Here is a 22,974-nt window from a genome sequence, read left to right as displayed (position 1 = left end):
CATCTACAAGAAATCTTGGAGAAATTCGAGAAGGAATTTCTGGCGGAATTCCTGGATTAATTTCAGGACGAAACTCTGCAGGGATTCTTGGAGGAAATTCCCTCTGGGATTACCTTTAGGGATTCTGTTGGAAATTCCCTTCGAGATTCCTCCGGGATTTTCCTCAGAAATTCTACCAATGATGCGTCTGGTTTATCTTGCATGATGGGTTCAATTCCCGGAAAGCCCAGGAACTTTTCGTAATAAAAATTTTCTTGGCTTCCTTGGGCATAGAGTATCTTCATGCTTGCCACATTATATAAACACGCAAGCTCTCAGTTACTAACTGTGTAATTATTTGTAGTACTCAGTACAGTACGTTACACCACGAAGCAAAACATCTGCAAATATTCCCCTAGGTATATAGGTAGCTAATCCCTCAAGGAATTCTCCTAAGTATTCGTTGAGAGATTTCTCCAGACATTCTCTTCAGGTTTTGCTTCACAAACTCGTTACCGATTAATGCAAGAGAGAAGTTTCAGGTGAAATCCTAGTTAAATTTCAAGAGCTAACTCGGTAGGAACTCTTGATTGCACCGTTGTAAAAAAATAAAAATATTGTGGAAGTTTTTGACAACATTTTTTGGTAAAAACTGCTGAAGGATTTGCTGAAGAACTGCTGAAGGAAGCTCTGAAGAAATTTCTGATGAAACCCACAGAAGGATTTCTAAAGAATTCCAAAAGAAATTTTTGTGTGAATACTTGAATTTCTGGATAAAACAATCTTTGAGAATCCTGGAGGAACCTCAAAATGATTTTTTACAGGAACACCAGAAGGAATTCTAGATGAATCCCTGAATTGATTCAGGAAGGATTAAGTCGGCCGGGTTTATCATCACTTTAGGTTTGTTTTTTGAAGGACCTAACGAAAGAATTCCTGAAGCATATTCTGAATGATATCCGAAGAAAAAAATACTGGAAGAATTCCAGGAATTACTCGCTATAAATCTCCAAGACAAGGTTCCATAGGGGATTCTTCCACGAATTCCTCTATAAACTCCCTAGGGATTCCTCTAGAGTCTAGAAACTCCCACAGGGATTTCTTTTGGGTATTAACTCAGGGATTCCTCCGGAAATTCCTTTCAGAATTAATCAAATTTCTTCTTCTGGGATTATTCCATTTTTTTTGCAGCATTCCTTTTAGTAGTCCTCCAAGTTTATCAATTGAGTTTTGCTCAGATTCCATATAGGATGCTTTAAAGATTTTTTTTCTTGGATTTCTACATAACACACTAATTTATCTTATGGGGTTCCTCCTGGAATTTCTTCTGAGATACCGCTGGAGTTTATCCATTAATATTCGTAAGAAATTCTCAAAATATGACTATTTTTAAAATATTTCTCATAGATATTTTCAGAAGTTTCTCCAGAATTCGTTCAAGATTTCTCTTGGATTATAGCTAATAATTCCTCCTGGAATTTTTCTGAGGATTGATTCTTTCACAAATTTCTCCAACCAAAAACATTAAGGATTTCAGGGATTTTTCTATAATTTATTACGGAAATTTATTCAGAAGCTCCTAAAGAAGTTTACCCAGGAGCTCCTCCAAGTTTTTTTTTTAGCAATTTTGGCGAAAATTTTAACGGGAATTTCCTCAGAAATGCTTTCATATATCCCAAAAAGATTCTTTCAGAATTTGTCTCAATGTCTCTATTGGGAATTTCAATAGAAATTCTTTCTGAAATTTCATCAGAATTCTTTCAAGAAGTCTCTCAGAAATTCCTCCAAGAAATTTTCCACGAATTTCTTCAGGATTATTTCCAGAAATTTCTTCAAGAGTTATTCCGAGATTCCTCCAGGAATTTTCAGAAATTTCGTAAGAAAATAGTCCAAAAATTCACACAGGAATATATATAGAGATTCCTATAGAAACTTCGCCTGGATTTATTTGAAAATGTGTCTAGAAATTTTCCAGAAATTCTATCGCAAACTTCCCCAAGAATTCCTCCAGAAATTTCCCTCGAAATTTCTTCAGCAATTCTCCCAGAAACTTCTTTAGAAATTTCTCAAGTGACAACTGTAGGATTTTCTCTAGAATTTCCGTTTTGAATTTCAGAAGGATTTCTTTCAGAAATTTTCCCGAGAAATCCTGCACGAATATCCGCAAAAAAAAAGTTTCATTGATTTGCCCAAGATTGCTCTAGAAATTTCCCCATAAATTCGAATAGAACCAGACTTACTTGAGAAATTCTTTCGGAAATTTCCTCAGGAGTCCCTCCAAGAAATTTTCCCCGAAATGAATTCAAGAATAACACCCCTCTTTCCACCAAGAATTTCGTCTTAATTTTTCCAGAAATTCTTCAAGAAATTTCTCAAGGAAAACCTCCATGAGTTTTCCAAGGATTTTCTATAACAATTCCACAGAGATTCATTCGAGAATTTCCATTAAAAATGACGGTAGAAATTTGTTCACACATTTCCCCAGGAATTCCTTCTTCAATTTCTCCAGGAATTATCACAAGAATTTCTCCCAGGAATTCATTCAGAAATTCTAAATTTCCCAGTAGTTTCTCCAAGAATTTCCTCAGCAGTCCGTTCAAAAATTCCTCGAGAGTCCTCCAAGAATTTCACCAGGTTTTTCATTATGAATTAAAAACGGAATTCTCACAGGAATTCCTTCAAGAACCTTCCCAGGAATTTCTCCAGGAAATTTTTATCAGAATTCCACAGAATTTCGAGGATTTCTATTAACCTTCCAGGACGCGTGCCATCAAGCAACCGAAACTGCACTGCGCTCGCGCTGTATACGAAAAGCGAGGTTTTTTTTGGTAGTGTTGTACTTTTTACAACAGCGCGCGCGGAAGGGTTAAAAATGATTGTCGAAATTTATTCACAAATTTCCCCAGGAATTATCACAAGAATTCCTTCAGAGTGCTCCCAGGAATTCGTTCAGAAATTCAGCATTTTCCAGAAATTTCTCCAAGAATTTCCTCAGAAGTTCGTTCAAAAATTCCTCGAGAGTCCTCAAGGAATTTCACCAGGTTTTCCATTATGAATTTAGAATGGAATTCTCGCAGGAATTCCTCCAACAATCTCCCCAGGAATTTCTGCAGGAATTTCTCTAGGATTTTCTCTAAGTATTTCTTCAATTTCCTATTTCTCCAGGAATTCTTTGAAGAGTTTCTTAGAAAATTGTTTCTGAATAATATCAGGATTTTTTCCAGGATATTTCCCAGGATTTTTTCCAGGAATTTTCCCAAAAATTCCTTCACCAACTCACGAGAGATTCCTTCTAAAAATTCACCGGTATTTCCGTAAGCAAATATCCTCATGTTTTTTTTTCAATATTTTCCCAGTGAATTTCTCCAGAAATTTCCACAAAAAATCATCCAGCAATTTCTCTTGGTACTTATTCAGAAAATTCTTCGGTATAAGATGTCCGACAGGACTACCATTAGGATTTCTTAAAGAATTTTTTTCAGTAATTTTCCCAGGAATTTCACCAGAAGTTTTCCTAGGATTTCTTCCAAGAAGGTATACCTGTAAGAATTGTTTTAGGAATTCCTCTAGGAATTATTTCAGAAATGCCCGGAACTCTTCCAGGAAATTTCGCATGAATTTCTCCAGGAATTTCCTCAGAAATTCCCGACGAACTAAGCTAAAACTCAGCATAAAATCAAGGACAATACCGTTCAGTACTTAAGAAAACCGAGGGTAGTGTGTGGTTGACGTCTAATACGCTATAGATCTTCCGCCATAAATGTTCAGGGTGACTGACCGAGAATCGAGACCACTAGAGGCGATTACTTCATTCACGTAGACCCACTGCTACGGGTTGAAGCCCATCAAATATCAAGTATGCAGGTACAGTAGACGTTCGGTCGGTGGAAACGGTTTAACCACAAACTTATTTAAATAAGTTTGTGGTTTAACTGTATTGCTTTTTAACTGCGAGTCCGGTAAGTGCAACAAATTTGCAGTTATCGCACCGCCAAACGTCAAAATGGGGCGCCATTAGCGTGACTCAAAATACCACATGTAAAAAAGTTCAATGAGCCCCCTTCTCATTTCGTTCTAATGTTATCGGATTTAGCTGAAAATTTGGCCAGAGCATCGTGGCGTCATATAGAACGAAATGAGCAGGGGGCCCATCGAACTTTTTGACATGTGGTTTTGCCATACAAGCTTGAGCCACCCTAGTGCGCCATGTTAGCCCAAATGAACAGTTGGGCCACGTTCACGGTTATTTCATGTTGACTGACAACTTTTTGACATCTGTCAGTCGTTGCAGTTATCGAATTTCATTCGCTAAGTGAAACATAAACATGTTGCAGTTATCGAACGTCTACTGTACTGTTATTATCAAAATCAATGTTGGCTTAAACGAAGAATCTTCAAAGTGAGCTGGAATGCATCATTCCGCAAGATTCATCTTTCCCTGAAGCTCAGTAAACCAAATCAAATCGCAAAACTTTTGCAGACCTCCTTGCCCAAAGACAAAATATTGCGGACGTGCCGAACTCACTCCCTACAGCTGTGCACTGGCATTCCCAGGTATCCCCGTTGGAACTCTACAACAATGGCAATCGCAAAACTTTCCCGCGTAGAAGAACTCCATCCACCGTGCACAAATCATCACTGCCGGCCCCGGTGACTACTGGGGGTCTCTGGGTCCGTCTCGGAAAGGAAAGTGCATAAAGTAGCGATATTTCTCAGTTGTTTCGTGTTTCCTTCACCTTGGCAGAGCTTATTGTTCGCTGTGCTATTGTACTGACTGCGAAGTCTACAATAGGGAATGGCACGAGTTCTACCAACTAGGGCCAAGAGCGGTGGAAGGCGGCGAACAGCAGCTATAAGGCTTGGGAGATTTATCTCCAAGGTACGAGGCAGGTATTTGCACATTTTTTCCCTTTCAATACGTGAGGATTATGGAATATTTGTTACTTGCATATTGTTGCTAACTGAAACTGAAACTGAATTCTGCAATGATTTAACTCTAACATTTACATAGAAATATATAACAGTCAATATAGTAAACATGTCGTTCTGCTCGTTTTATTTGAATTTCTAACAATAAGTTCATCTACATTTATCCTGTTTTTCTTGTTGGTCTATATTTCTTATGGTTTGTTGTCATAAAAAACTATTTAATGTTTCACTTGTAGAACATTCATCATAAACGAAAACTTATTAGTTCAAAAACATAACCAGAAAAGGGCTAAAACGTCCTCCGCTCTGAGCTCCCCGGCATTGCACGTGTCATCCATGCGCCAAGAAAACAGTCCAAGTGTATGATTTTGGTTTTGTTGCGAAAAGGTACGCATTATCTTATCGAGACAGGGAAATAGGGCCGTATGGCAACTGGCATGGCATGGCAGGTAGGAAAGCAGACAGTCAGCTTAGGCGTGAATTACGAATCGATCAGTGCTTGCTTGGCGGAGATTTATTTTGAAGATAATGATTTTGATGCTGATTCTTGCACAACAGCAAGAGGCCTACATGTTTTTTTGCTCGAGTTCAACACTGTTTTTTTGTTAAAAATTTTTGCTGCCATCTTTTCTCATACCGACATTTTGTATCAAGTCCTGTAAACTAAAGAGCTTGATATTTTGGAATGTGTGAGGAATGTGCAGAAATGTCAAGCTTCCATTGAAGAGCTCATGCAGGAACAATTTTTCGACAAGATCCTAAATTCAGTAACTGAACTCGCTGGAGGCGAAAAAATCGATAAAGCAGCATGTCGATCATTCTATCACGCGGTGATAACACATGTTGTTAATGAAATGTCCAAAAGGTTTAATGATTTCGCTGACTACGAGTATGTATGTTTGTTAAATCATGAAAAGTTTGAGAGCTTCAACGCTTCTTTTCCCACAAAAATTGTTAAAATGCTCGTAAGTCAGCATTCTTTTGACGAGGCGAAGTTGTGCAATGAGTTAACAGTGTTATACTCACGGGAAGAAATTTGGGGGCTCAAAGTTCCGGAAATTATTTGTTTGATCATTGGGCAAAATCTTAAACAAACATTTTCAGAAACTCTCAAGCTAGCTAAGCTCATATTAACAATACCCAGTACTGCAGCATCCGTAGAGCGTTCATTTTCAGTTTTGCGGAGAATTAAAAACTATTTGAGGTCTACCATGGGGCAGAAGAGACTGTTTTCGCTGATGTTGATGGCTGTAGAGAATGAACTATTAAAAGAAATCGCAGAAAATCCCAAATTTTACGATGAAGTCATTGACGCGTTTGCTAAATTAAATGAGAGAAGAATAAATCTATTATACAAGTGATAATAAACGAAGGCAACGTGAATAAATGATTGTGCGATATTCGCCAGAAACCCATTTGCCAGAATGACATTTGCCAGAAAGACATTTGCCAGAAAATACCATTTTTCGGAAAACCGTTTGCCAGAAAGAACCATTTCCCAGAAAACCATTTGCCAGAATGTACCATTCCCCAGAAAGTACCATTTCCCAGAAATTTTCCAAAGTTCTCAATCCAGATGTGTTCCCAATCTAATGATAATTTAAAACATTCTTATCGAAAAAAAACGTGCTTTTTATTTGTTCGGGATTGATTAGTCCACGATAACAATTGAAAGACGGGCTTGGTGGTCTAGTGGCTACCGCTTCTGATTTATATGCAGAAGGTCCTGGGTTCAATCCCTGGCCCGTCCCTTTCCTCCTACTTTGTATCTTTCTAAATACTTTCTCTCTGGTCTACATATACAACTCATGTATATTCACATGTTCATAGCCATCGCTAGAACAGAAACGGGTTGAAAAAGCCGTTTCCCTTCCTTCCAAACTTTCACAGCACAGTGTCTCAATCCTATTAGAAAAAACGCCTACAAGTTATGCAATCAAGCGAACTGGGCCGCACATCTTAAAAATAATAAAAACACACAATTCTATCACCTTACCCTGGTATCCACACACCAATGTGTGAAATTTCTGCCAACCAATTCCCACCAACACTCCAACATCCGCATGAATTTGTGCTGGCGCAGAGGTATATTCGGTCAGATGTGGATACAAACGATTGCAATCATCACTTCCTTGCCCTTCCCCAATTGACCTGCATCCTGACGTAGCAGGCGCCATTGTCGCCTAAAAATAGAAGATCACCAACGCTCACACAATGAAGATGCCTGCTAGTCCCCGGCAGAAATCTCATTGGTTCCTTGTGTGAGTGTAGCTGGTCTGGCGATACTGGAGTAGCATCTACGGGCGGTCAATCAAGCTCAAGCTCAAGGATTAGTCCACGATAACAATTGTAAAAATGTAAAATATTACTTTTGTTCAGATTTATATGCGAAAGTTAAATCAATTATTGGAACTGATGTAACAGCAAACAAGAAATGGTTTTAGAGTAACTTTGAAAGAAAAGCCTATAATTTAAAGAAGGGCAAATCACTCAGAAACAAAAAAAATGATGTGAACATAAACCTTTCAAACTTCACAATACATTAAATCTTTTATGTTATTTAATTATTTTATTGCATGGGCACCTCGGACCTCTCGGACTCTCCGTGATCCGAGTGGTAAGTTCCACCCCAAACAACCCACCCCTCCACCACGACATCACGATCAATCCGGTCGTCAAGGAGGAAAGAATGTCCCCGTCACGGGCACTCACACAACATACAACAGAAGGAGAACATCAATGGTTAACCTCCTGCAACAGTCGGGGCGCCGTCCAACCGGAAGCCGGCAGGGGACCGGCAAGGACGGGTCGACCTCGGCGCCGGCAGGACGATGTAAGCAGCAGAAACCGAAATCCAAAAACTACCGGGAACGGTGGGCACCTCGGACCTCTCGGGTTCCCGGGATCCGAGCGGTAAGTCCCATCCCCACTCAACCTCAAGGCCTACCCCAACGAACCTCGAACCAGAACCCCCGGTGGGCCCCCTGGGCCCCTCGGGCTTCCCTGGGACCCAAGTGACAAGTCGTACCACAAAACGATCCACCAAACCACCACGAACCACCGGCGGGCAGAGCCCCACCACCACGGAACCACCAAACCACAAAGCTATCAATACCCCGGACCCCCTGGCCTCGCCGGGATCACATTGACCCTCAAGGTCTCGACCCCCTGACACTGGATCTCTACATTCAACCCGGTCGTAGGCACCTCGGCCCTCTCGGATTCCCCGGGACCCGAGTGGTAAGCCCCACCCCAAGCGACCCCCACCAACACGCCCACAACCACGACCAGCCTGGTCGGAAGAGCCCGCACCTCGGACCCCCGTTTCCGGAACCCGAGCGGTAAGCCGCACCCCCCTCCAAACAAGCGAAGGAACAGACCCCCTGCGAACAACCCGACCGACAAGACGAGGCACGAAAGAAGCCGCAGGCCCCTGGACCCCAGACCCGAAAATTTAAAACAAATTTCAAAAAAAAAATGAAAAATGAAATGTAAAAATTGACAGCTATTGAAAGATATTGTAGCGAATATTGTATTTTCCCGGGTGAGCCCTTCTGGCTCACCTCTTGTTTAGGATAGAGACGAACCAGCCAAGGGCTGAAAGTCTCTTTAATAAAGACAAATCAATCAACCAATCAATTTTATTGCATACAACAGCTTATTTTTTTCAATTAGAACATTTCCACAATTTTAGCTTGTGGACAAGTTGATCATGGTGTTGTAGATCCAATTGATCAAATATTATTTTGACGGAATTTGATCAATGCTCATCAAAGATTTTCTTTTCTTCATCGCATAGGATGTTCTTTTCAGCTGGGATTATTGGCTTTACTTATATTTTTCAAAGGTTCCCTTCTTTCAATTGAAAGTAATTTTTAAAGCTTATTTTTGACAATAACAATGACATGATCACTTTTAATCATAATGTTTGTGTCAAACAGCAAAATTACCCGAAATTGTTGATTTCACACTTAGTCAATCGAATACCATAAACAAAAAGGAAATTAATTCTAATAATTCCAGCAGAGTTTTTTTCCTTCTTTAAATCATCTGCTGTTCTTTCTAGATGAACTTCATAGTTTATTTGCGCCATTTCTAACCATGATGATAGTAACATGTGAGTTTAACATATTTGGGCTTAAGGTATTACGACTAATGGCGCTCCGGCTACTGTTATAGAATCTTATTATCAATGGTGTTACGGCATTCGGGTAAAGGCCGTTGGGTCGAATGTCATTTGGTCGAAGTTCATTAGATCAAACATTTATTTTGCCGAATTTTCATATTTTTTTGTTTTCTCTTTATGTTGTTAAAATAATTGTTGAAGTTGGAACTACCACGGACAAACAGACGTAACACTCTTCAAAAGGGCTTGGCACAAGCATTTGACGATCAATTCAAATTTCATTTGATTTGCGCGATTGTTCCACCAGATGCGCCAGTGTTCGATCGCTTTGACGTTTGCCAGTGTACACGTTGCTGAATGATGCAAACGAAAATTACAGGCAATTTGTGTAGTAGTGTGCGTGTCAGCAAAACGTCAAATCGAAATCCATCATGGCCGACAGTGTCACGCGTGGTAGCAAGAGGTGGCAGTGTGCTCATAAAAATGATACCGGGCAAAAGTTTTTGATGAATTTCCTTCATAGAGTTACGTCTGTTTGTCTGTGGAACTATTGTATTTTACCCATGAATCATAGACGGGCTTAGGATCTGTTAATTTTTACAATAGTTAACTATTAGTTCCGCAATACCAATATTGCTTTATGATTCTAACATAATCAACCATTTTTGTCAAAAACTAGCCTTACAATGAAACTAGAAAGAACAGCCTGTGTTTAGAAGAAGGAAAAATTCACTATTTGAACTAGAAAAATAGTTTTCTGCACCGTAACCGTTGATGTTCAACTAGTGAATTTTGCCTTCTTTTAAACATAGGCTGTTCTTAGTTAGTAAGATTAGATGTTGACATTAATTATTGATTACGGTCAAACAATAAGGCAATATTAATATTGTGGAAGTATCAGCAAACTATTGGGAAACATAACAAATTTAAGAAACCGTTCCGATTGCTGTTCCATAACTACTGAATTGCGATTCGTGATCATCATTCTACCCATTGACCATTCGGCCTAATGGACTTCGATCAGCAGTATTTTCACCATATCAAATGTTTGTGGACCTATGCAGCCTAGTTACATCGAAGTCTCGCGCTCAGTATCATACAGGCGTTGTGACGACCCGACTTACTTCACGAGGAGTCGTCACAATCAGGATCACGAGTCGTCACAATAGGACAGATCGGTGAAGTACTAGATTTGTAGTAATGAGCTGAATTTTAGAATGAATTTTACACCGAACGTGCCCCATTGTCCCTTATGTAACACTTTCTTTGCATATATTTTTCGAGTCACTTCAAGAGCAACGGTTTGTGCTGACTAAAAACAAACAAAAGTTCATTTCACGGTCACGCGCAAAATTCCACTTACAATTGTTTTTGTCTCTTCAAAAACAAAGCTGTTAAGCGTGAGAGAAGAAAAAGAGAGAGAGGTGAAAAATGTAAACTAGTATTTAAGTGATAACTTCAATAAAGAGGTGGTCAGTAAGAAAGCGTTCAACATTTGGGTTACAGACTTCCCATACAAATGATCTATTTTCTCTTAGAAAATGGAATTTAAGGGAATACAAATCCAATGGGCAGTATAAGGAATAAGTAGATCTAGACGTTCACTGGATATTTTTCAACTAAAGTGGAATTATGCACGGAAAAACAAACGAAAACAAAAATGCCAGTACTAACCGTTCAACAATTGGCGAATTACCCTATTACCGCTCTCATCTTAAAATTTGGTCGACCCAATTTCCAGCGACACTGCCGTAAGTTTATATTCATTTTTTTTAGAAAATTTGGCAACTTTGGGTTAAGTTTACATATAAATATTTTTGTAAAAGTTTTACCTAAACCATGTTCAAAGTAACTTTGACTTATAATCTTTTGAATGTGACCTAGGGTTTTGAAAACGGACGCAAATTGGCAAAGATATAGGCCAGAAAAAATGACATGTTTTTGAGGGGGTGACCCCAAACTTTTGATCGGGAGTGTAAGTGTCTATACTTGTCAATCAGATGTAGGTTCATTTTTATTCGTTGACAGCTTAAGTTAGATGTTATGATTTAAGCTGCGCTAACCAGTGTCAACTGTCTTCTGTAGACCACAATTACTATTTGCCAGGAGAAGGCTGTGTTCCAGAAGGGATGTTATGACAAGAGGAAAAATTAATAAAAGATATAATAGTTCTGCTGTAAAAGGCACTGATAACTTTACCAAATACCATTTTTTTCTGTGCCCTTATAACACCTATTAGATTTTTTTACCATAAATAAAGGAGCTTCTCTTCAGATGGGCGAAAGAATGAAACGGAGCTTGCATAATTTAAACTAGCTTTATTAAGTATGTGTTAACTGTTTGAAGGCTTGTAGTGGAATGACCTTAACAACTGTCATGGCGGAGTAGGTGTTTCATAGCCTACTACTAAAAACTGGATCGATCCAAGGCCTCCTATTTCTTCACCCCCTCTCGATCCTGGAGTCCTAGGATTTGACGCAGTCTTTGAAAACGCCCGACATCCAGCGACTTCGTGAAAATGTCTGCGAGTTGATTCTCGGTCCCGATTGGTTCCAGCTTGATGTTTCCAGTAGCTACGTAATCCCGGATGAAATGGTGCTTTATATCTATATGTTTTGCACGCTTGCTCTCCAAGTTCCTAGCCATTCCTATGCATCCACGATTGCCCTCGTAGATGGTCACCGGTAATGCGTTTGGAATTCCAAGATCGTCCAGCAGTCCAGCCAACCATACCGCCTCTGTTACACCAGCACCGAGCGCCACGTACTCCGCTTCACTAGATGGCATGGCTACCGTTTGTTGCTTCTTACTCGACCAGGAGATGATGTTCCCATAAACTTGAAATACATACATAACCATTGAACCGAACAATCTCACAGTAACAGGAGACCCCTCGAACTGGGTCTCATGGTCGGCTTGCTACTGGGTAAGCTGAGGGGCTACGCGAACAAGATGTGCAGAGTACGGTCACCTGACTAGTGCTATTGTGGAAAGTTTGAATAGAAAACCTAGTATTTTATTAACAAGCTGGTCTATTGTGGGGTTGAGGGTGGATTAAGTTTATTGAGCTCTAGGGTAAAAGGGTATAATGCGCCCCACCGGGGCAAAACGCCCCTCTTCATTTTCTAGCGATTCAAGCGCTTTTCGCATGCGTGATGGATTAGAAATCTTAAATATTGAAGAATTATTGCCATCAAGTTGGTCCTTTAGTGGATTGGTACAGAAAAGCAATAAAAATATCAAAAAGTCTGAAATCGAGACTTTTGGCGTAATATTTTACCTCTTGTGAGCTGACTTCATTGTAAACGAAGCTAGTTCTGTTCGCTTGTGTTACTTTGCAACTTTTATGCAGTTAAACACTTGTTGAAAGACCCTCCTAGGATAAGCATGTGGTGGAATTATCCCCTGGGACAGTTTTATCACGGGGCTGGACGTTTTTCTTTTGATGGGGCGTATTGCCCCGTTTGTTTTGAAAAGGCAAATTTTGTAACGTTTTCGAAAAAAGTTTCAAAGCTTCCATAGCCACTTCTCCAAAGGCAAAGTTCGCATGCAACATTTCACTAACTTTAGTAACAACGATTTGCAGTTAACAATAGATGGAATAAGGCGCCAGTTTCAAATATATTGCCATTTCTGCTTAGGGGGGGCATATTATACCTGTTTACCCTACTTCTATTGTGGGTATGGCTGTGTAATTTACAAGCTTTCACGTACCGGTACTACTGCTTCTTCTTCTTGGCGGCCGACGATCTGCTGTGGTCCCGCGAGCGCTCGCTGATGCTGCTGACAGGATAGGTCTTTGGGCGAACAGGTGGTAAGTTTCACGGCAACTACACTCCCGTGCAAAAGTTTGGGGTCACCCCCTCAAAAACATAGAAATGTTTTTCGGTCATATCTCAGCCATCTTTCATTTAATCCACTCGTTCCAAGACTCTATCGAAAGATAAAGAGTTAGATTTGATTCGTAGGTACTTTTCACAAATTTTATATCAAATTTTTAGTATAAAAAGTTTACCTAAACTTACATGTTTTTCCAGAAGCTGTACGAAAAATTGTTTTCCGTGTAATTCAAAATTGGGTCGACCGAATTTTAAAATTAAAGTTGCATTAGAACCCTATTTCTATCCTCTTTGAGAGCCATTTATTAGATTTTAGCGGAAAAACTTAAAACATAATTTAAATTATCGAGTTAGGTTTACAAGTCACCGTGCAAAAGTTTGGGGTCACCCCTTAGGATACTGCATCGTGCAAAAGTTTGGGGTCACCTTCCAAATGGAATCTGAGTCGAATTTTTGTTCAAATCGTAATTTTTTTTTTGTGCAACTTCAATTCTCTCTATGATAGTTGAATGGCAAGACACAGAAATGGTTATGAAATGGAAACAATAATGGAAAAACTGAGATTCCACTGAAAGATTATATATAAACTCAGAATATGCGAAGATATTTCCAAAAAATGCTAAAACTCCCAAAAAATCTGAAACTCCGCGAAAAATTTGACGATTTAACCTCACAGAAAGCGCTTACAAAATACGGAAACTCCGATAAATTTCGCCAGATATACTGGTTCATTGATCCCACGGATTCACGGTCGGTCAGAGAATCCGACGGTGGAGGCAAAGTATCTTAGAATTATGTATTCTAGTAGTCTGGCACACAATATGCATTCCCGTCGTATTCTAAACGACCGGAATAGTGGCCCCATGACAACCCGCACGCACTATAGGATATCAGGCGGACAAAATCAGAAAAGTGACTTTCACCAATGCTTATTCTGAAATGTTCTATCATTAGTAAACATATAAACTAAGAGAAATCCAGAATTTCAAGTTTCTAGCTAATGTAGTTACAAAGATATTGTCTATCAAAGTTGAGCAAAGCTAAAAAATGCGATTTTCCCAAAGAAACAACACATATTTTCAAAACGATATTTTCTAATAGGCCGCAATCAGTAAAGTACTAGATTGAAAGTAGCTAGCTGAATTTTTTATGGTGAGATGATCAATTCTCCATTTCTGCAATGAAATGGTGCACACAGCGTGGGTAGGATGATTTCTTGCCTAATTTTATGCTGTTTCAGCAAAAGTTCAGATAACTTGATTGATTGATTGATTGATTTAGCTATATTATAGAGACTTTCAGCTCTTGGCTGGTGTGAAAAGACGAACCACTCATTAATTTCAATCTAGTACTTCAATGATTGCGTCCTATTATTGCGACATTTACACCCATTTTGACTCAGCCCGTATTCATTACAGTGTCGATTCGTTCGCTGGGGGCTTGTTAGATGGGCTGTCTCGCTGGTTGGATGTTCACTGGTTGGGGCAAAACTCAACTAAAAAGCACTGTCAGTGTCAAATCGATGGCAAAACGAGTTTTACGTCTAACCGCAGTCGCATCGCAGTTCCTATATACAGAACGATTGTGCAAGTATGTGAATGTTTCGTGACGTATTTCTCGTCACTTGCGTGTGTCTAGAACGTTCTGATCAGTTGTCAGCTGCCCAAACGACCGAACACGGTTCGCATATTGGGGCGCAGTCGTGACCCAACCAGCGAATCCAGGCTGTATTATCACAGTCGAATTTCGCATACGACTGCGCAGCGGCTAGTATGCACAAGTTCGGTGGAGTTCAAGGCAGGGGCGTCTGATAAACAACAGGTAAACAAAATAAGTTTGATTGGTATGAAATGTCGCTGGGAAATGATGATTCAGTGGATTTTCAAATTATCACAGTCACCAGGGTGCAAGGCCGCCATTTTTAAGAATCCAACATCGTTTGTGTAAACATGTGTGTATCCACATAGAATTTCATTGATTGTTGACTCCTGTCCAGGGATGCCAGAAGATTTTTTGAAAAATCTGTATCACTATTTCCAAAAATCTGTACTCCATACGAAATTTGGGAGAAAAATCTGTAACCCATACAAAAATAAAATGGCCCCTCTAGCTCAAAAATCTGTATTTCATATTAAACGAAATCTGTATGGAAGCTCAAAAATCTGTATAATACAGATAAATCTGTATATATGGCATGGCATCCCTGCTCCTGCCAAATGCATTAGGTGAGATTAGGGTTGCCACATATGTGATCACAGTAGTCCAAACATCAATGAAAACCCCAATAATATCATCATTATCTTTTGGTTGGTAAGGGTAATGTTGCCGCAACTACTGTGTAGTGCGACAGTTGGTCAAATGTGTGAAACATCCGACTCATCATTGCGCACCGATACATTTAAGTAATTTCGATTGTGGCGGACATTTGGAGGCTTATCGTATGTATGTGATATACAATTCCATTCGTAATCATTGCCATACTTCAGTATAAAGTATAAAGTCAATTGCGATCACGTAGTAAGTGACAAGCAATAATAGTTCAGTTATATTTTTTTATTTTGTTTCAGTGGTTTATTTGATTAGTTTGCCACTGAGCAGTGCACAGTTTGTACACAGTTATTCGTTTGTTTTAGAGGAATTTCATACCGTAGAAGAAAACAGAAATGTATGGATTATTTGTATAAATTGAGTGAACAAATTCTATTAACGGGTAAATATATTTTCAGCTTTGAAGCTGTCCAGTTCGACTACTCCAAAACTGTTTCAATCCTACAAGTTACGCCAACAGCTAATGAAACAAGCTTTCCAACAAAGAGGTGGTTTTATGAAATAGTTGAAAAATTGTAACAAATGCGATAAAAGAAGAAAACGAAGTTGAAAAAGGTATGAAATTCAAATTTAGGCGGCATCTTTTTTTTTTCATACATTCTCAGGCCCAAAATCAGATCATGATCAAGGTACAGGTCTACACTAACGATTTCCATTGCGAAATGCTGCGGTAAATTGCGGTCTTGGGAGATTCAGCGTTTTATTTTGCACGGGAACGCCCAGGCGCGCCTCTTGAGATCAAACTACGATTCTCAAACATTCTAAGCAAATTCCCGTGGAACTCATTTTACAAAGTAATTACACATCATTCTAAATACTGAAAACAAAATAAAAATTTGAAAAAAAATCAACAAATCCAAACTCTATCCAAAAATGCACCCTTTTCAAAACTTGATCGTGAAATGTTCATTAACAATAAATTTTGGGCGAGCCAACTACAGAATATTATCAAATTTTCGAAAATATAACAAAAATATTTTTGTTCGCCTGCTGGTATGGGAATCCCCCATAGTGACACGACGGTATTTATTATGAAAATTCTGCAATTTCTACATTTTTCGGGGAACTTCGAAAATTCCACTAAACTTGTCATTTTATGCACGATGTAGAGTTGACTAAAGATATTGTAATGCAATTATATCGGCTTATACTAATAAAATGAGACTTTGAGATTCCATACAATTGTTCCAAAATGATGTCAGAAGCAGAGTGCAAAATATTCAAAGTCATTGACTGAAAACAGCACGAATTGTAATATTTCTGCACTCAATATTCAAAACAAACATTTTCATTTTCGCTCTTCCTCTTTACACTGTCAGTCATTTCGTGGTCATTGAATATGAACCCGATCGAGAAACATCTTCAAAATTACCTTCGTTTATGGCTACGATTTCCACCAAAAACACTCAAATGGGACAAGATCTTTGTAAAGCACCATCAAATGTAATCGAAACTATTATATTTTATCAGCAATTTACAAATATTCATTGACTTTCATTCAGTTGACAAACGAGTATCGAGCAGCTGACTATGAATATGCAGGCAAGTGAATGAAAATTGCCACCCGGTGAACTTTAGCGCGTCTGCTCGAAAATTTTGCGCACTGGTCAGAAGTGCTTGGATTTTGTCAAAAGATGTTAATCTTTTAACAAAATTCCCAAAATATAGAAATTCCAAGAAATATATAAATATATTCAAACATTTCGCAAAAACACGAGTTTTCTGGATATTTTAGGTTTTACCACAAAAATTTAAAACTATGGGGATTAAGTTAGATTCTTATTAAATATTCTGAAAGATTCGCTGGAAATGTTTAATTACTCTGCTGGAAAATCATGCAATTCCACAAAACAATCATATTTGTTTTATAATTCAGAAACAAATCTGGAATTCTGAAATTTATTATGGATAGAGTGTACAGCGAAGATAGAGAAAAAAGAGATTCTAAAGAAAGCAGTAAAAAGGACAGAGTAGGCAGAACTGACAAAAAAGATAGAACAGATGGAGAACTTTAAAAAGTCAAAGAAGAAAGAGTAGACAGAGGGAAAGAGAAGACAGAGGTGACAAAGACAACAAAAAAAGGAGAAACAAAAAACGGTGAAAATGGAGAGAAGACTTGGGAAACAAAAAAAAAGAGTAATCCCATATTATGTAACTCGGCACTACAACCTTTGGAACTCACTCATATTGGCAACCCACAATACTAGTTTTTCTTGTAAAAGTTTCTTTTTAAAGTTTCTCCTCAGTTTACGCAAAAAAAAAAAATCCTGTACATTTCATGTTTCGTAAATTTTGTGTTTCTTACATGGAAAAAAACATGCTGCAATTACTCCGGAAATGCTCAAAAACATTTGATATTTTACAGATATAAATAATATTTTATAAATATAAAATTTCAGAATTTTCGAAAAACTCGCCCAAAAAAATCCAACAATAACTAACATTCACAGATTTTCCTAAAAGCTCTAAAATTTTGCCGGAAATTTTGGTAATCTTCCGATAAATTCTGAAATTTCACGAAATTCAGGATAAAATACCGAAATGTTGCCTGAAAATGTGAAAATTTTACCGAGGATTCTGGAGCTAAGAGATGAACCAGTCTTTGGCTGCAAATCTGTTTAAAAAATATATTTACTCTCTAAACCACCAATAAATATAAATATTCTGGTTGCATAAAAACAAAATTAAAATCCGATAGGATAAATCGGATAATATTTCACTGAAGTTCTGAGATTCAATTATGTAAGTTATATAATTCCACCGATTTTTTTTTCCGAAAACTCCAACATTTGGTAGAAGTAATTCAATATTATGCATGATTTATTTACATTTAAACACAAAAATTAAAACTTTTCACAAAAACTCTGAAATTTGAAAATCAAAAATGAAAATTTAGTAAGTTTCAAGTTTTTAATGAAAACACGAACCGTGTTCGGGAGAACTAGACATTTTCTTCTTGAAATTATGCCATTTTGGCATCATCACATATATTCCAAAAATTATATTTAAAAAAACAAACTTGAAAACGTATGATAAAAAATAAGGAACTTCACAAGAAAAATTTAAATTTTGCTCAGATGTATAGGAATGGTTCAAACTTCCTTCAGAATAAGTTAGATTTCAATGAGAATTTGAAAAAAGTGCTAAAAAATACTGGGATTCTACCATTAAATTGTAAAATTCCGAAAATCCACTGAAAATCTTATTGTGACCAGTAAACAATACTTCCGTGGAATGCCGACAGCGTACTTCAAGATTTTGAATTGATTCATATCTCTATCAATTTTCCATAGATTTTGAAAATTCTGGGCTCATGTAACTCACAAACTCATGATTGCGTTTCCCATAAAAAAATAGTGCCCTCCTTCTGTCCGTCCTAGCTTTAGAATTAGGTCAATTTCTTTCCATGTATTGTTAGATTTGGTTAAGTTTTAATTTGCTACTTTAAAAGACCCTTTACCCTGCCAGTCATCTTAGAGTTAAACCGAATTTTCTGACAAGAAAAGTTTCCAGCAAAGTTTAACTTTCAAAGAAATCACAATAATTACTCCGTAATTAACGAAAATCTTACAAAAATTCTGAGTTTTTGCCAAATAATATTTTGCTTTGCCGAATTTTAGTAGCGTAAATTTAACCTAATATCCCAAAAAACCCTACGAATTCAGACGAATAATGTGAGGTTCTGCTAGAGAGTTATGAAATTTCACAAAGAAACCTGACAGTTAAAATAAAAAAATAACTCCTGTTTTTTGTACAGAAAAGATGGAAAATGTAGAAGATAGGAGATGACAGAAAAAAAAAAACAAAGAAACCGGAACGGACAAAGAAGATACAATAAATAGAGAAGACGGAAGAGACAAAGAAAACTTCATCTTGAAATCAGTCTTCCATGATGAAGTTATATAAATAAAGTTGGGATTTTATTTTTTGGATGATAATTTTTGAAGGAACGGGATTTAAAAAAAAATCCAAGCTGAGATGCTGGAACAGTTCTTTAACATGTCTATGTTGCCACGCTTGAATTAGGAATTTTCGACCCACCCCAAGTAACAATCCTAATTCTATTTGGTTTTATTTGTTTTTATGATAGTTTTATCGGAACATTGCATATTCTAGTTGATCTTATCGGAGTTTCAGCTGAGCGTAACTATTCTTCATCAATATGTGGTTTTAAAAACACCTCCAAGAATACTTGAGGTTCAGCTCATAAAACCATAAACACAACAAGAACTGTTGAACTTATTTTCAGTTTTATAAGGTTCTTGTAGTTATCTTCAATCATCCGTTCTTGATCAAGAGCAACTGTTCTCGCATGAGAACAGTTTGGTACATGAAAAATACAAGAAAAAACTCAAGCATCAGATTTTGATTCTCATCGTTCCATCATTGCTGCCAATCAAGAACACCTACCCGGAAACCCAACCGCGACACGGTGCAGTGCCAAGTTCCTCCGGTTGCAGCATCCGAAATTAGGTTGGTTTGGTCATCCAGGACGTCGATTCCCTTGTAATCGGGAGTCAAATAATCGACCTGCAAAATCACTTACCTGTTGGAAATGCTGACCGGAGGAATAAGGCGCTGGCCGGTTCCCGAAAAAGGTCTGCCTGGTTGGCAACGGTACCGGGCTGATGATTAAATTTATCGCACGAAGTTCACGAAATCCACCGCGGTGCGATAATTTATTGTTTGTTTACAATTTGGCGTACATGATTTATGACGTTCTCGGCGGAGTTTGCATAAACCTACATCAAGAACGTTATAAACCTGAGTATTCTTGAGTAATTCTTCTTACCCTTGCATAAAATGAAATAAATTTAAGACGTTCTTGATGGAGGCCAACCAGGCTGCATTGAGAACGTTATAAATCCTAGTATTCTTGAGTTATGCTTTTAGCTCTGGCATGAGTTGAAAGAAATTTAAGACGATCTTATGGTGATGTTGATTAAAACCATCGATGATGGACCGGGGCCCATATAGCCGAGGCGGTAAACGCACGGGTATTCAGCATGACCATGCTGAGGGTGACGGGTTCGATTCCCGGTCGGTCCAGGATCTTTTCGTAAAAGGAAATTTCCTTGACTTCCTTGGGCATAGAGTATCTTCGTGCCTGCCACACGATATACACATGCAAAATGGTCATTGGCAGAGGAAGCTTGTCACCTCCCGTAAAGAAGGCCGCATGAGATGGAGACAAAACAGGTTAAAGAGGGGCTGGAGGTACTGATCCCTACACCCAAGTACCTGTACCAGCCTAAATATTGGTTCGAATACAGTGGAACCATTCACGAAGTATGAATCGGGTCATCCATAACAAATAAAAGCATATATTTCACATGCAAATAAAGGTGTATTTAGTACTTACTCTATGATGCTGCTTAATCTATGGGTTGTACTTAGGTTAATCTGTGTGGTCGTCAGTGTGTAACCCCAGTGTATCCCTCGGCGACTGCTGGAGAACGAAGCTGCCCGGACAAACATGCTTGTCAGCACCATGCTGACTACTCCATCGCTGCCTTGCTGTCTCGCCATCGCACCAGGCAGGGTTCACACTGCCGTAGGAATTTAGGCAATCATAGAAAGGCCTAATCGGCAGAAAAGACAATGGAGGAGCACTTAGTAACATGCCGCACAATCACTCAATCTTATTTCGACATCGTCTTAGAATTTCGCCCTCTTACCGATCTCTTAGCAATTCACTGTTCACTCCATTATCAGATTAGCCTAATTACGCACGTAGAAAACTGTATGGGCATCTGCAGCAAAGGAGGCAATTTTAGGCATTATGCATATATTTTCCACTTCACTACTAGAGGATCAATTACCTCGCCCTAGGCAAGCAATCACCACCACGCTCACTCTACACATCTACTCTATAGGTTTGATTTATAACGTTCACTATCGGTCAGACTTGTCTGCTAGCAACATCCACGCACGAATATGTGATCTGCTTTACGATTAACCGATGACTGATTTGGGTTCCAATCCAACCCATCCTATATCGTGTAGGTACGGATCGGCGGTGGTATCTCTTATCTCTTCAGCAGATGCTGATAGGAGTAAACTGTTTGCAGAGCATGAGATCTTGGATGCTTTGAGAGGGGACGTTGGTAAGAGGGTTGCTGATATGGGATTATGGATAGATTTTGCTCCCCGCAATTTTGTCCTCATTCGTGATTGTTGAGATCTTACTTGCAGGCTGGCAGATGGGTGCGTTGATGGAGAATAGATGGTACTCTCATCCAACTAAACAATCTTGTGTTGTGTTGTGGTGTGTTGTGCGTGTAGTGTATTTCACATGGTAAGAAAATGACCTATGCTTCCATTTCATACAGGACACTAAGAGCAACTTTGATGCCCTCGCGAGGCTGCTGATAGTGAGTAGGTTACAATACCCCCACACCAGACTGCAATATGGGAGACCGTCCCAATATAGCAGTTTCTCTCTTACCATGAGCAATCCACTCACATGATCGACAACTGCCGACTTTGTAAAGTAGTGTTAGGTGTCGTCAAGTAAAATTAGTTAATCTACACAAAGCACATTCTTGTCAGGGCAAAATGTTGATATCTCATATTTCGATGGATGGTTATTTACCAGATAGGTTATTGTTTTACTGGCTCGATTTCAGCTCAACATACGCTTGAACAATAGTGACTCATATCAACCAGGAACAGATCTGTGGTTATTCGTAGTTATTCGATGTGGCCATATAGATTTAGTTAACGTTTGGTTCTCTTTGTTTCATTTAGCAGACAACTGAAGGCAGCAGAGGAGCCTCAAAATTTAATACCACGGAAGATTATCCAAATTACAAACATACAAATGATTCCAACAAAAATTTCACTTACTTCTCCAGACATTCAAAAATCTACACATAATACACACTATTTCTTCTCGATCATCAACTTCAAAACAGATTTTCTATCTGCTTATTTCTACACGCATACGAATTCTCTTCTAAGCCTAACGCAATCTCTCGGTTAATTAAAACTCTCAGATATACACGAACTTTATACTTAATCTACGCGAACTCTCGGTGATCACCATTTCCTCGGACATTCAATTCCCCTATCAAATCCTTCAATCACGCACGCGATCTCACTACTTAACAAACACGTATTTCACAATTACTCAATTACACAAAAAGCATTTACCCCACGACATTTTCACGCATCTAAAACTAAATCTCACTTATTCCGGAATCAAATCTTGCGCTGCAAACACTCCTAAATTTCTTCCTTCCTCATCTTCTAATTCATACGATGTTGCTCCTCTTCTAGCTATTATTTTACAGGGAACGTAAACAGGACCAAGTTTGGCTGAATAATGATCAGCTGCACTTGAAATTTTGAAGTTTTTCTTATAAACTTTTTGGCCAATGTTGAAAATGGGTGGTAAGCCTTTATGCTTGCTATCATAATTCTTTTTGTATTTTTCAAACTGTTTTTTATTGTTCTTAACGACCTGTTCATATACCGAACCCAAAGCTGCTTCTCGGCGTTGGACGAATTGATCTGCTGACGGATCAGAAGTGTGCCTATCTTGAAGATGGTCCCTTCCATCAACTACCGACTCGTATCCGTGCACTAAGAAGAAGGGTGTGAATCCCGTAGACGAATGCTTGGTGTTATTGATAGCAAACTCAATGTCAGGAATCTTAGAATCCCAGACACGATGATCGTCCTGGCAATATGAGCGAATGCAAGCTAAAATAACTCTGTTCACTCGCTCAACAGGATTGTTTTGACAATGTCTTCTGCTATTTTTGAAAT

General features: G+C 38.6%; 1 long non-coding RNA gene across 2 annotated transcripts in view; it reads left to right on the top strand.

The window, feature by feature from the left end:
• Nucleotides 1-15,016: 15,016 nt before the first annotated feature.
• The window catches only part of LOC134288553 (uncharacterized), a 107,688-nt gene continuing 99,730 nt past the window's right edge, over nucleotides 15,017-22,974 (top strand). The window contains exons 1-2 of one of the 2 annotated variants that reach the window (XR_009998009.1): nucleotides 15,017-15,538; nucleotides 15,600-15,756. This is a non-coding gene — a long non-coding RNA (uncharacterized LOC134288553). The remainder of the gene's footprint in view (nucleotides 15,539-15,599; nucleotides 15,757-22,974) is intronic. The other variant, XR_009998008.1, reaches the window with a different exon arrangement.

Source organism: Aedes albopictus, chromosome 2 (genome assembly GCF_035046485.1).
Source record: "Aedes albopictus strain Foshan chromosome 2, AalbF5, whole genome shotgun sequence".
Classification (NCBI taxonomy): Eukaryota; Metazoa; Arthropoda; class Insecta; order Diptera; family Culicidae; genus Aedes; species Aedes albopictus.
The sequence above is the reverse complement of the archived record's forward strand: the minus strand, read 5'-3'. Positions and strand labels throughout refer to the sequence as shown.